General features: G+C 43.1%; 1 protein-coding gene and 1 non-coding gene across 2 annotated transcripts in view; both read left to right on the top strand.

Annotated features, from left to right (window-relative positions):
* STX8 (syntaxin 8) overlaps positions 1-15,084 on the top strand; it is a 292,040-nt gene that overhangs the window by 141,280 nt on the left and 135,676 nt on the right. The window lies entirely within an intron of this gene.
* Positions 11,983-12,140, top strand: LOC132542150 (U1 spliceosomal RNA). The gene has a single exon (XR_009553277.1). It is a non-coding gene; the product is annotated as a U1 spliceosomal RNA (small nuclear RNA).

Raw genomic sequence — 15,084 nt, 5'->3', positions numbered from 1 at the left:
GTGTGTGTGTGTGTGTGTGTGTGTGTGTGTGTGTGTGTGTGTGTGTTGGAGGCTGGATGCCTAGACTTCACTTTGATTTCCAATTTGTGGCTTGGTCCTGAGTGCATTATGCTAGCCATGACTCTTACTTTTCCTTCTAACATACCTCCTTATTTCTCAGAATTCCCAATTCACAGGAAGCTTCGTAGCCCTCCTCCCATTTTGTGAAACAGAACACATTTCTGGTTGATTAATCACAGGAGACTAACTTCAGATCTGTTGTCATGTCTTCCTGAAATCCTGATACATTCTGCTTCGTTTTCCCTGCTCCATCTTAGTGTCATCATGTTATGAAAGAAAATAGGGGGGGCGGGCAGTAGTGTGCAGCAGGTTAAGCGCACATGGCGCAAAACACAAGGACTGGCAGCAGGATCCTGGTTCAAGCCCCTGGCTCCTCACCTGCAGGGGAGTCGCTTCACAGGCGGTGAAGCAGGTCTGCAGGTGTCTATCTTTCTCTCCCCCTCTCTGTCTTCCCCTCCTCTCTCCATTTCTCACCTATCCAACAATGACGACATCAATAACAACGATAATAATAACCACAACAATGGTAAAACAACCAGGGTAACAAAAGGAAAAAAAATGGCCTCCAGGAGCAGTGGATTCATGGTGCAGGCACCAAGCCCTGGCAATAACCCTGGAGGCAAAGAAAAAAAAAAGTTAGCCTGATGTCCCTTAGTCTAGCAGGCCAAAAGTCTGGGGAGGAAGAGGATGTATGATTAAGAGTGGCTTTGCGGTTTTTCACCAAACATCATGACTTTCACAATTTGGCCTCTCAGCTCTGAGGTCCAGGACTTTGATGGCAAGCTTACTCAAGGGTGGCCTGATTGAGACAAGGTTAAAGTCCATACTAGGTAGAAGCTCTTAAAAAACTGGCCCATAATTAGGGTGGCCCTTTATGCACATAGGAGAGAAGGTTGTGTAACAAGAAGTACAGTATCTGTGTCTGCTGACCTGGCTTTCTCCTTCCTGCTGCTGAGTGTTAGATTATAGTTAGGAAACAGCACATATGTGAGAGAATTTCAGGGAGAGAGGTTGGAGAAAAAGAAGGGAGGAGGGATGGAGGAAGAAGAGAAGAGGCTGAGTGTCACTCAAGCACATGCAGCACCAGGGACAGAACCAGGAACTTCCAGCACATGTGTCCAGTGCCCCAACCAGTTGAACCATCTCCCTGTTCCTTTTCTCATATTCTTATCTGTTGTTCATTACGCCAGGTTTGCTGCATAGCTTGATGTTGTGGTCTATTTACATAATCGTTGTTTTGCTTGAGACCCGCCCTGCCTGCAGGGCATTAGTTTAATCCCCATTGGTTTAATCTCCTCTGGTTTAATCCCCACTGGTTCGAGTTCTTTTTCCACTTCGCCCCCTTATCCTACGTGCTTCCTTTTCCGCCCTACCACTTCCTTCCTGGAAAGTATAAATGCAGATGAATAAAGCCAGCATGGGATTGTGTTCCCACTCAGCCATGAGTTCCTGGTCATCTCTCTCCCACCTTCGAAGCTAGCCCGGCACTTATTGCCATTGAAATCCAGAGGCCCCCCCTTTTTTTCCTCAGATCAGTGTGATGTCCACTAGCAATTTCTGAATTGTCTTTCTAGCTTGTAAAGTCTTTGCTTACACTCTCATCCCTCCCCTCCCTGCCCCTTCATTTTAAGTATTGTCTTTTTTAAGATAAAGTTCCGATCGTGTTACCTGCTTGCCGAAACCCTTAATCAGTTCTTTATTGCCTAGATGGAATTTTCTCAGGTTTCCAGGATTCTAATCATTTCCACTGGATGCCCTTCTTGAAACTAAAATTTTTTAAATATTTATTTATTCCATTTTGTTGCCCTTGTTTTATTGTTGTAGTTATTGTTGTTATTGACGTCGTCGTCGTCATCGTCATTACTGGATAGGACAGAGAGAAATGGAGAGAGGAGGGGAAGTCAGAGAGGGGGAGAAAAAGACACCCGCAGACCTGCTTCACTGCCTGTGAAGTGGTTCCCCTGCAGGTGGGGAGCCGGGGGCTTGAACTGGGATCCTTACTCTAGTCCTTGCACTTTGCGCCACCTGTGCTTAACCCACTGCATTACCGCCCAACTCCCTGAAATTAAATTTTTTTAATTACACCTTCTTTCCTTCCTTCCTTCCTTCCTTCCTTCCTTCCTTCCTTCCTTCCTTCCTCCCTCCCTCCCTCCCTCCCTCCCTCCCTCCCTCCCTTCCTTCCTTCCTTCCTTCCTTTCTTTCTCTCTTTTTTGCCTCCAGGGTTGCCAGAAAGATAGATGATTCACTGCGTGGGAAGCTATCCCCCTACAGGTGGGGAGTTGGGGGCTCAAACTGGGATCCTTGAGTGGGTCCTTGAGCTTTGAACTATGTGTACTTAACCCAGTGCACCACCACCTGCCCCCCCACACTCTTTCTCTTTCTTTCTTTCTTTCTTTCTCTCTTTCTTTTTTTATTAAAGCAGTGCTTTTATATGGTTGGGGACACTGGAGAGGATGGGGATATTTTAAATCTTGTACGTGTGTAGACTTCTTCTTTAGCAGTATGTTCATTGAACCTGCAGCAGCCCTAGACATGCCCATCTCCCTTCTCTGTTGATCACATCATTTAACTGAATCCGTCTTTACAGCACTTTAACTATTGCAAATGTTGTTCATGGCTGAGCCACAGTGTGTACTGGAATCATACTCATCTTTCCAAAGTCTCCTTGGATTTGCTTCATTATCTCTGTTGAGGCTCTTCTGCGCTCCCACCCCCACACATTGGACAGAACTGTAAAACTTCTTTCAGTATGAATACGCAGTGTTGGTAGCTGTCTTAGTCCATTCCAGATGCTGTTACAAAATACCACAGCTGGGGAAACTTACAAACAACGAAAATGTCACAATTTTAGAGGCTGGAAGCACGGAGCCTATACCCGCAGGTGAGGGATCTCTCTCAGGTCACAAACTTATTATCACTGTGTCCTAATTTGGGGCTAAAGAAGCTGTGTCTTATCTCTTTAATAAGAACTGATCATGTTCATAAAGGTTCCCCCCTAATGACTTAAGTGTCTTCGAAAGATTCCAACTCTATGTCATCTTGAAGGCTAAGATTTCCACAGTGGATTTGAGGGGAACACACAGATATTAAGACCATAATAGTGGTCCGGGAGGTGGTGCAGTGATAAAGCTTTGGACTCTCAAGCATGCTGTCCTGAGTTCGATCCCCAGCTGCACATGTGCCAGAGTGATGTCTGGTTCTTTCCCTCTCCTCCTATCTTCCTCATTAATAAATAAATAAAATCTTAAAAAAAAAAAAAAAGACCATAGTACTATCTCTCAGTTTCTTCTTTCTATGGAGTCCTTATCCTCCCTGTTGTCATCTGGATTCAATGTACATGGGCTACTGTCTATACTCCCTCCCTTCATCCTTCCTTCTTCCCTTCCTTCCTTTCTTGCCTCCAGGGTTATCACTGGAGTTTGGTGCCGACACTGAAAAGCCACTGCTCCTGGTGTCCATTTTGCCCCACATTTTATCGGATAGGACAGAGAGAAATTGAGAGAGAAGGGGGAGACAGAGAGGGGGAAGAAAGATGGTTTGTGAATCAACCCCCCCTGCAGGGGAGGAGCCAGGGGCTTGAACTGGCAACCTTGCTCGAGGATTCTTGCTGTTAGTACTATGTGTGCCTAACTGGCTGTGGCTGCACTCCCTCCTGGTCCCCTGCCTCCTTTTTTCTTCTGGAATGCCCCACCTCCACAGTGGGCATATTATGTGCTTTGTCTTTCTTTGACTTTTCCTGTCTTCTGGGACTTAAATCTTTCGTCTTCTTCCTGTTCCCCTTTTTGGTAAAATGCATTTTCAAGGAGCTTCCAAAATCAGGTGCGTAGAAGGTTAAAGAAAAAGAGAAAGAAAGAAAGAAAAGACTAAATCAAGACCTTGCATGTTTGAAAATCACCGATCCCTTCACGCTTGATTGAAAGAATGACTACATCCTGGGATGGAGCTGATGCTCTCAGAATCGTGAAGGCATTGCCCCATTAGCTTCTAGTTTTCATTGTTGCTTTTGAAAGAGCTGCCATTCTGATTTCAAGTGTGTGGGAGCTATTTTTTCCCTGCCATCTCTAAAAGCTTTTCGAACCTTTTCATCGTTAGCGTTCTGAAAGTTCATTATGATATGGATGTAACTTTTTTTTTTTCTTCCCTTCATTGCTCTGATCCTTTGGCATTCCTTTTTCATCTGGGAATGCATGTCCTTAAATTCTGGGAAACTGTCTTAGATTATTTATTTATTTATTCCCTTTTGTTGCCCTTGTTGTTTTATTGTTGTAGTTATTATTGTTGTCATCGTTGTTGATAGGACAGAGAGAAATGGAGAAAGGAGGGGAAGACAGAGAGGGGGAGAGAAAGATAGACACCTGCAGACCTGCTTCACCGCCTGTGAAGCGACTCCCCTGCAGGTGGGGAGCCAGGGCTCGAACCGGGATCCTTATACCAGTCCTTGTGCTTTGCGCCACCTGCACTTAACCCACTGCGCTACAGCCTCACTTCCTAGATTATTTTATTGTTAATTTTATCCACATGATCTCCTCTCTCTCTCTCTCCTCTCTTTCTCTCTCTCTGCCTCTCTCCCTTTCTGTCTCTTTCTCTCTCTCCAGTTCCTATCTATCATCAGTCTTGGGTTTCAAGAATTAGCCCTTTATTTCATTGTTTAAAGTGTTGGTTTCCATTGCCTTGTCGTGTGTGTGTGTGTGTGTGTGTGTTTATAGCCTCATATATGAGCAATTTCACTACTCCCAAGCCAACTTTTTCATTCTTTTTAATTTTATCTGGGGACATAGTGAGAGGGGGAGAGATACCACAGCACCAAACTTCCTCTGCGGCACTCCAGCGTCTTGCCAAGCATTGAAACCCAGACCACATGCATAGCAAGCTGTGCACTCTACTGGGTAAGCTATCTTCTGGGCCTGTTATTTCTTAATTAGTATCCTCCACTCTTCTTCCTTCTGAGTTTTCCATTTCTTTTCTATATCCTCTTCATATTTCTTAAAGTTTCCTCCTTAAAATAACTACAAATTCACAGGAAGTTGCAAAGGTAGTAGGGAGGTCTCATATATTGGGATGGGGGGCAGTGGTGGTTTCTTGTGTCTCCTTTACCCACTTTCCCCCAAGAATTATATCTTAGATAACTGTGGTGCAATGTCAAAACCGAGAATTTGATAGTGTACAGTGTGTCTATATAGTTCCATGTTATTTTTATGAAATGTAAACATTCTTAGAACCATAACCACAGTCAAAGATCATAACTATCATTGCTGCCTTAACTTGTAGGATCTCTTATTCTCCAAAAATTCCTCTTTATCCTCTTATACTTTTTGTGAATGCATTCTCTTATATTAGGGGAGCATGTGTTCATGAATACACGTGTGTTTCTTTTCCTCCCTAGGAAACAGTGGATACCAGGGCCGGGTGGGAGCGCACCTGGTTGAGCGCACGTGTTACAATGTGTAAGGACCCAGGTTTGAGCCCCCGGTCCCCATCTGTAAGGGGAAGCTTCACAAATAGTGAAGAATAGTGCTGCAGGTGTCTCTCTGTCTCTTCCTCTCTCTAGCACCCCCTTCCCTCTCTATTTCTGGCTGTCTTTATCCAATAAAAAAAGATAATACCCCCAAAATTAAAACAGAAATAGTGGCTACCATTTCCTCTGAATGTCTTCCCCCATCTCCAGCTTGTTTTGCAACTTTTTCTTAAGTGTCTGTTGATCTGAACTGGGCACATTTACAAGCAAGCCACCAAATGTTGATGGGAAGGACTTCATGTTGGCTGAAGTTTGTGAGCTGGTGGGTGGGCCTTGCTTTGGGACAGTGGGAGGGTTACCCTCTCACTTCACTGGAGGAGTTGAAAATACCTGCATATACTCATCCTTTCTTTGACCTCGTCTATCTCTGGAAAGTAATTATTCTGTCTTCTCTTTTTTGAGACTATCTGTAGCTAGAGTTCTGCACGCTTGGTTAAAGAAGGAAATTCAGGAAAGGAGAGAAGTGAGCCAGGGTTCCTATCTTAGTAGACACATTTATTTACTTATTTATTTTGCCTCCAGGCTTATCACTGGGCTTTGGTGCCTGCACTACGAATCCACCGCTCCTGGAGGCCATTTTTTCCTCTTTTGTTGCCCTTGTTGTTTATCGTTGTTGTAGTTATTATTGTTGTTGTTATTGCTGTCGTTTCTTTTGGATAGGACAGAGAGAAATCGAGAGAGGAGGGGAAGATAGAGGGGGAAAGAAAGATAGACACCTGCAGACCTGCTAGACCACCTGTAAAGCGAACCCCCTACAAATGGGGAGCCGGGGGTTCGAACCGGGTTCCTTATGTCGGTCCTTGTACTTTGTGTCATGTGTGCTTAACCTGCTGTGCTATCACCTGGCCTCCTCTATACCACTGTTTTGAATACAACTAAGGTTTCCTGGCAAATAGGAAACACCCCTTTGGGCTGAAGCCAGGCTGAGACCAGTGGGTGGGCATAGAGCTCAGCTTAATTTAGGGAACTGGCAAAAGGGTGTACAGTGTCCATGAGAGAAGGACATTAGCACAGTAGTCAGCAGGCCAGTGTGCCAAACTTCCTGAGCAACTTTATGCTCTGGGGTCACACCTGGGATTCCACACCATAGTCACTAGACTGCAGGGCAGAGCCACACTCCATCCTGATGTGGCCCTTTCCTCCTGCATTGACCCTCCCCAGGGCCTTCTGCAGAGGAGGCATCATGCTGACTACAAAGGAGAAAAGCTCACTGTTCAGTCCACTCATGCAGAGTTGCTCCTGAAGGGAAACTCTGGAGCTGAGAGACAGTGATTGGGCGCTGGCATACAGCCGTAAGCGTGTTCTGTGGTTACATGTTACAGAATTTGGGCATTTCCAAGTCGACTACTCCTTAGTTAATGGAATACACCATTTTTAATTGTTCTATGCTTCACATAGTATTTTGCATTTGAATTTCTTTTCTAGGCTTGGAGAGAAATTCAAGAACTAATGTTGGGGAAAATGAGCATTATGTAGGTAAAAAAAATCTTAAAATATATGTAGAGGAAAAACACACAGATGATTGAAATGTATATATAATCAGAAAGTCAAAGATAAATGTGGTTCTAAGAGGCCTTCTTTTAAACACCTGCCTTGGGAAAATGTTGACAGGTCTCTAGCTTTACACTCTCTTAGAACAGAGAAACACCTAAAATGCATCACAGGTTTGATCTGTGCAAATCTACTTGTAAGCAAATTCTCTTACTTATAGGTCAGCTAAACTTATAATATCAATAAATATAACACACGTACATGTATTTTCTCTTCTATATTGTTGGTATGCTTCTAAGACCCCTTCAGTTTCATTGGTTTAATCCCCCCTGCTTAACACTGTATTCTATTTACATAACCACTGTTAACTAAGCACCGCCCTGCCTGCAGGGCATTGGTTTAATCCCCACTGGTTCATGATGTCTTTTTGCTCCACCCACTCTCCTTGTCACACCCTGATTTCCACCGGTCTTTTATTCGCTCCACCCTCTCTACGTCATATCCTGTTTCCACCCTACTTGGCGAGTGTATATAAGGACAGGATTGTGATTAGTGATAGCTTGGCTTCGATTGCGCTGCGTTCTACATGAATAAAGAGATATTGTTGCCCAGCTCAGCCATGACTCCCTGGTCATCTGTCTCCTGCCTGCGAAGCTAGCCCAGCATAATGGCGCCCTGAACAGGGACTGGCACTATATGATCTTTTTTATTTATTTTTAAAATTTTACTTAATAATGAATGACAAGAGGGTACAATTCCACACAATTCCTACCACCAGAGTTCTCCATCCCACCCTCTCCATTGAAGTGTCTCTATTCTTTATCCCTCTGGGAGTATGGACCCAGGGTCATTATGGGGTGCAGAAGGTGGAAGGTCTAGCATCTGTAATTGCTTCTCTGCTGAACATGGGGGTTGACAGGTCAGTCCATACTCCCGACCTGTTTCTATCTTTCCCTAGTGGGGCAGAACTCTGGAGACGTAGGGTTCCAGGACTCTTTGGTGAGGTCATCTGCCCTGGGAAGTCAGGTTGGCATCATGGTAGCATCCACAGCTTGGTGAGGTTTTGCTTCCTTTGTTCTTTAAGCTCCTTTTTGCTGGCTTATGGATGAATTATAATTTTCCTCTGTGCTTCCTTTTTGTTCCATCCTCGGTAGTTGATCTCCTATAGGCCTGAAAATCCTGTTTCTGCTTAGAATTCCCAGGGTTTGAATCATCTTTTTTGGAGAATCTTTCTGGCTGCTGTCTTCAGCTCTCTATCTTGACTCCGCCCCACCCCCATATGATTTTCTTAAAAATAGCATTCTGTTTCGTTTACTTTATTGTATATAGAGGGCCAGGCTGTGGTGCACCTGGTCGAGCGCACATATCATCATGCTCAAGGACCTAGGTACAAGCCGTTGGCCCCCACCTGCAGGAGGAACACTTCACTAGCAGTGAGGAAGGTCTACAGGTGTCTAACTTTCTCTCTCCCTCTCTATCTCCCTTTCCTTTTTCAATTTCTCTCTGTACTGTCTAATAAGAGAGAAGGAAAGGAAGAAAGAAAGAAAGAAAGAAAGAAAGAAAGAAAGAAAGAAAGAAAGAAAGAAAGAAAGAAAAGAGAAAGAGAAGTAAAGGGGAACAACAATGGCTGCTGGGATTGGTGGGTTCATAGTGCTGGCACTGAGTCTCAGTGATAACCCTAGTGGCAATGAAAAGTAAATACTAGGGCTGGGGAGATAGCATAATGGTTCTGCAGAAGGCTCTCAGGCCTAGGGCTCTGAGGTCCCAGTTTCAATCCCTAGCACCAATACAAGATGAGCTCTGGTGTTGGTCTACCTTTCACAAAACTAATCATGTGTATACAAAATACGTTCAGTCATCTCTTTATGCTCTCAGTAAGGTAAACCACAGTCAAGTTTTGTGGAGCCAGTAGTTCTAGATGGGGGCTTGGACATAACTTACCCAGTAGGTTATGGCTTTACTAAACAGAAGGTCCTGGGTTCATGCCCTGGCACTATGTTGAAGCTCCATGGACAGCACTAGGGTAGTTTGATGAATGATGGGGCCATGCTGCGGTGTCTTTCCTCTCTGTTTCTCTCTCTGCTTTTGCTCTCAGAAAGAATGAGGTGTGTGTGTGTGGGGGGGGGTCCGACAGTAGCACAGCGGGTTAAGCATAGGTGGAGCAAAGCACAAGGACCGGCACAAGGATCCCAGTTCGAGCCCCCGGCTCCCCACCTGCAGGGGAGTCGCTTGACAGGCAGTGAAGCAGGTCAGCAGGTGTCTGTCTTTCTCTCCCTCTCTCTCTCTCTCACCTTCCTCTCTCCATTTCTCTGTCCTATTTAACAACGACGACAATAAGAATAACTACAACAATAAGAAAAGAATGAGGGGGGGAAGATCTAGAATGATGACTTTTATGCATTCAGGATGCCCGAGTACTGCAGTAAATAAAATAAAGCTATAGGTTTTGGGCTGTGCAGTGTTGGGTGGGGGTGGGGTAGACAGGTGCCCATGGTCCCCTGACTGTCACATTGTTGAAGGGTAGACTCTGTGTCCCAGGTATGAACACAAGCTGGAAAATGGTGCGCCCTGTATATGCACAGAAAGAATGTTCTCTTCTTTTTAAAAGGAAGAAGCAAAAAAAAAAAAGTCAGGTTATTTGTTTTCTTTCAACTAGACTACCTGGTTAACTTCACCTTCCTGACTGATAGACATCACGGTACCGAATCTCTCAGACCCTAAATCTTAACAAACTATCTGGGCTTCATCAGAGATCATCTGTAGGAAAGGGAAGTATGGAGAAATCAAGGTGATGTTCCCATGGAATGGGAAAAATGCAGACTGTGTTTAGTCTGGAGTTAGACATAGGCCTGAAATTTGAGACATCATGGCCATGAACTACTGAGGAAAGTAGTTGTTGGGGAATTAAAATGCAGAGACTATCTTTGTGTGCTCCCCCACTTAATTTCAGGGGGTGGGGGTGAGGGTACCTTGGACAAGCTACACAATCTGTGTGGGTTTGTTTTGCATTTATAAAATGCTATAACAGTCTCCCTATCTACCCTTCAGGGTTATTGAGGTAGTAAGTGATGATTATGGTACGTTAAAACTAGATTACTATCTTCATACTGTTTGTTTATTAGGTGGAACATGAATTTTTTTTCTTTTTATCATTTTATTGAGGGATTAACGGTTTACAGTACAATTGTTGACACATGGGCAGATTCCCATCTCCCTGTGAAAGGTGTTTGCAAGATACTCTCACCATCAGTGTAGGACCTTTCCCATCATTGTCCATCAGGACCCTACCAGCACTCTCTCTACCCACTTCTGCCCCAGGGTCCTTTGCTTTGCTGCAATACTCTTCACTTACATGAAACCAAGTTGAAGCAAGGAATGTGAACCTTAATGTAGGAATAAAGCTAATTGATAAATGCCACATAAAAACTGTTTTATTGGGAGTCGGGCAGTAGTGCAGTGAGTTAAGCACAGGTGGCGCGAAACATCCTGGTTTGAGCCCCCGGATCCCCACCTGCAGGGGAGTCACTTCACAGGCAGTGAAGCAGGTCTGCAGGTGTCTATCTTTCTCTCCCCCTCTCTGTCTTCCCCTCCTCTCTCCATTTCTCTCTGTCCTATCTAACAACGACGATATCAATAACAACAACAATAACTACAACAATAATAAAAAAAACAACAAGGACAACAAAGGGGAAAATAAATATTTAAAAAAATTTTTAAGTTGTTTTATTGACATCTAGGAGGAATACATAATGTTCAAGACTATTTCTGATATCTCTTTTTGGATTTGTGTGCTTTGCTCTATAAAAGTCTGAGCATGCTCTGAATATTCAGTAGCAGGGCAGATATAAAAATGTAAGACCGTGATCATCTGAGTGTATTTGAGTCCCAGAGCAAAGAAAGTTACTCAGTAGACAGATACTATGGGATTTGAGAAGTGGGCTGTTTTTCAAAGGGATCAGGGACATAGTAGTTTGTGTCTAGATATTTCATGAAAGACTACCTAGAAGCCTAAGTGATAAAATAGAGATGTGAAAATTGCCCTAGGCTTTCTGTCCTCAACTGTGAGAGGGAAAGGTTTTAGCAGATGACCTTGGCTCATGGTTGGGGACTTGTATTCTTGACCAGAGCCATGACATTAGGCAATTATGATTATGATCAACAAGACAAGGTAAACAGTTCTAACTTTATAACAATGGCATATCAGATTATTATTTTAGCTTTACAGTGTTGACTTACTTGCAGAGTCAGGACCTCAAACATCAACCAATTGTACTATTCAGATAGGGCAGGGGTGGGGAACATCTGGCCCATAGGAGACAGATGGATGGATGGATGGATGGATGGATGGATGGACGGACGGACGGATATATCTCCAGCAAAATTATTTGGTCTGGCCCTGCAAAGTGAGGCTCGAAATTCAACAAACCTAGCAGCTTTTTTTTTTCATAACAACATTAAGTGTTAATTTTTTATTAGTGATTTAATAAAGATAGACAAGACTGGGGGTAGGGAGGTACAATTTCATGTAATTCCCACTACTAGAGTTCCATATACCCTCTCCTCTATTTGGAAGGTTCCCTAGTCTTTAGCCCTCTAGGAGTATGGACCAGAGATTTTTTTTTTTTTTTTTTTTATGGGGAGCAGAAGGTGAGAGTTGTAGCTTCTGTAATTGCTTCTTTGCTGGACATGGATTTGACAGGTCGATCCATACCCCTAGCCTGTTTCTGTCTTTCACTGGAGGGGTTGGGCTCTGGAGAAGTGAGGATCCAGGACACGTGGGTGAGGTCATCTGCCTAGGGAAGTCAGGCTGGCATCATGGTAGCATCTGAAACTTGGTGACTGAAAAGCATTAACATGTAAAGCAAAACAATTGATTTAATGATCAGGCTAACCTACAGGTAAGAATATAGCAGATGAGACTTACCTGACAGAGGAGATACCATGATTACTAAGGTTGTTTTCCTGGGGGAGGTTTATCTTATCCATTGCACTCCGGATGTTCTGCAATTTCCCCAAATGTGGGAAACTCAACTGCATAATTTGTGGTAGTGGAGAACTGTGTTCGAGATCTCCCCTAATTAAAAAAAAAAAAAGAATATAGCAGATGAAATGTGGGGTCTCTATGTTGGAAAAAGCTAGGAAGTCTATTTTAGGTATCTTCTCAGGGGCCCATGACTTTACTAATTTTTGCCTGAGTTTCTACTGTGATTTAGAGTGGGGCAGTTTCTACTGTTGTTGTTCTGCACTGAGGGCAACATCCTGTAGAGGCCCACAAGAGGGTTTATGATCTCGTTCCTGATGGAGATGACCAGTGGTGGTGGATAGAGGGATCTGTTAGAGGTCTAGGCCCATCATTATCTGTGTGGGAAGCCCAGGATTCCCTGACTAGGGCCCCAAAGTGCTAATTTTTAATCTGATGATTTCATATGACCCATGAAGAATGCTATAAATATCCAAGTGGCCCTTATCAGGAAAAAAAAAAAGTTTCCCACCACTGAAATAGAGGGACTGGAACCACAGCACCAGAGCTTCCCTATGTCCTGTCCTGACATTCCCAGGTAGTGCCAGAGTTCAAAACTGGGCCACATGCACAACTGGGTAGGTGCTCTCCCTGCTGAGCTCTCTTTCTGGCCCTGCTTATATAGCATTTAAATAATTTTACTACTGGGCAGAGAGTAGATAGCATAATGGTTATGCAAACAGATCCTCATGCCTGAGGCTCCAAAGTCTTAGGTTCAATCCCCCGCATCACCATAATCCAGAGCTGAACAGTGCTCTGGTTAAAAAAAAATTTTTTTTAATTAAAAATAGATAAATAAAATAATAATTCTACTACACGTGGCAAAAAGTATATGCTAATACAAAGCATGTTCTCAACATACAGAAACACTCAATTGGATTGTAAGCTGAGCTTAATAAGCTATTATGTTTATTATAGTAAATAATAAGCATTCAGCATATTGTGTAAGAGATATTATGGCAAACCTTACTCTCATCTTTAAATCCGATGTCCCCTCTCCCCTTCCTGAATATTATGGAAAAAAAAGAGAGAGAGAGAAAAGAGAGGCCAGCCAGGTAGTGGCGCAGATGTTACAATGTGTGAGGACCTGGATTTGAGCCCCTCATCCCCACCTGCAGGGGGAAAGCTTTGCGAGTAGTGAAGCAGGGCTGCAGGTGTCTCTCTGTCTCTATCCCTATCTCCCCCTTCCCTCTAGATGCTACTGGCTGTCTCTATCCAATAAATAAACATAATAAAAAAACTTTTAAGAATGCATATATGTATATCTGAAATCAGATAGGTTGCAATTCAAACCAGCATTGCAAATTTTGGACAAATTAACTTCTTTATAGAGTTTCACCTCTCACTTGCTTCACAGAGTAAACCTAAGGATTAATAAAAAAAGTACTTTCCTACAGAAGCCACTAGAGAATGGACACATTCCCTTGATGCATATAAGTAGGAATCGCTGGAAAACTGATGAACTAGACCTACTGGTATTTCTTACAAAACCTGAGGTTTTTCTGCATATCCTTAGTGCAAACCCAGTTGACCATATGTGTGAATCTATTTCTGGGCTCCTTTTTTTTCTGCATTGAGCTTGTGACAACACTGTCTTGATTGCTATAGCTTATGAAAAATATTGACTCCAACTTTCAATTTTTTTTTTTCACCAAACACTGCTTGTAAGTGGTGAGGGCAGATATCTTTGTCTTATTCCTGATCTTAAAGGCAAGTATTTCATGTGTTGTATTTAAATGTGATCTTAGCTGTGGGATATGTATATACATATACATATTTGAACAACGGACTTATTCTTTGGAACAGTTTTGACTTACAGAAAAGTAGAGAATAGGGAATCGGGTGTAGCGCAGCGGGTTAAGTGCACGTGGTGTGAAGCACAAGGACCAGCTTAAGGATTCTGGTTTGAGCCCCCGGCTCCTCACCTGCAGGGGAGTCGCTTCACAGGCGGTGAAGCAGGTCTGCAGGTGTCTATCTTTCTCTCCCCCTCTCTGTCTTCCTCTCCTCTCTCCATTTCTCTCTGTCCTATCCAACAACAACGACATCAATAGCAACAACAATAATTACCACAACCATAAAAAAAACAAGGGCAACAAAAGGGAAAATAAATAAATAAATATTTAAAAAAAAATTTTAAGTAGAGAATAGAACAAGTTTCTGCATCTAACTTCTATTACAGTCATTATATACTAGCATGATATTTTTTATACTTAGTGAATTAATATCAATAAGTTTTATTAGCTAAAGTTTTTAATATATTCAGATACCTATACTTTGATATGCATTTAATGTCTTTTTTATGTTCCATCCAGGATACCAAAGTGCTTTCTTTGTTATGTCTCCTCAGCTTCCACATGTCTGTGGTGCTTTCTCATACTATGCTTGTTTCTGATGCTATGGAGAGAGATTGGAGGAACATGAAAAGAGGGGTCAGGAGATTGTCCACCCTGTAGTGAGTCCATCTTAGCAAGCATGAGGCTTTAGACTTGAGTTCCTGTACCACGTGGGAGCATCGTAGATGGCCCTGGGGAAAGTCCTGGATGGTGGAACAGTGCTGAGGTACACTGCCAGGAGAGAGAGAGAGAGAGAGAGAGAGAGAGAGAGAGAGAAAGAGAGATAGAGAGGAGGGAGGAAAGAAAGGGAGAAAGAAAGACCAAAATCTGGGAGCTAGGTGTTCTCACTGATAGTGGGGTACCCCCCTTTTTTTTTCTTTTAATGCCTTCATAGTTGACAAAGTACAGAAATACATGAATGTTTTCTAGCCTGTGTGTATACACATATTTATATAAATATTGTTATTCAACTATAGTCAGGAAACCAGGAGTCAATAATTATGTACTAATTCTGTGGAGTTTGACCAATACACAGTGTCATGTATCTACCATTATACTGTCACGCAGAATACTTTTACTGCCTTAAAAAATCCCTTCTGCTTGAGCGATTCCTCCTTCCTTGCTTTCTTCCAACTTCTGGCAATCACTGATGATTTTATTTTCTC

Source organism: Erinaceus europaeus, chromosome 12 (genome assembly GCF_950295315.1).
Source record: "Erinaceus europaeus chromosome 12, mEriEur2.1, whole genome shotgun sequence".
NCBI lineage: Eukaryota > Metazoa > Chordata > Mammalia > Eulipotyphla > Erinaceidae > Erinaceus > Erinaceus europaeus.
This window is presented reverse-complemented; position numbering and strand designations above follow the sequence as displayed.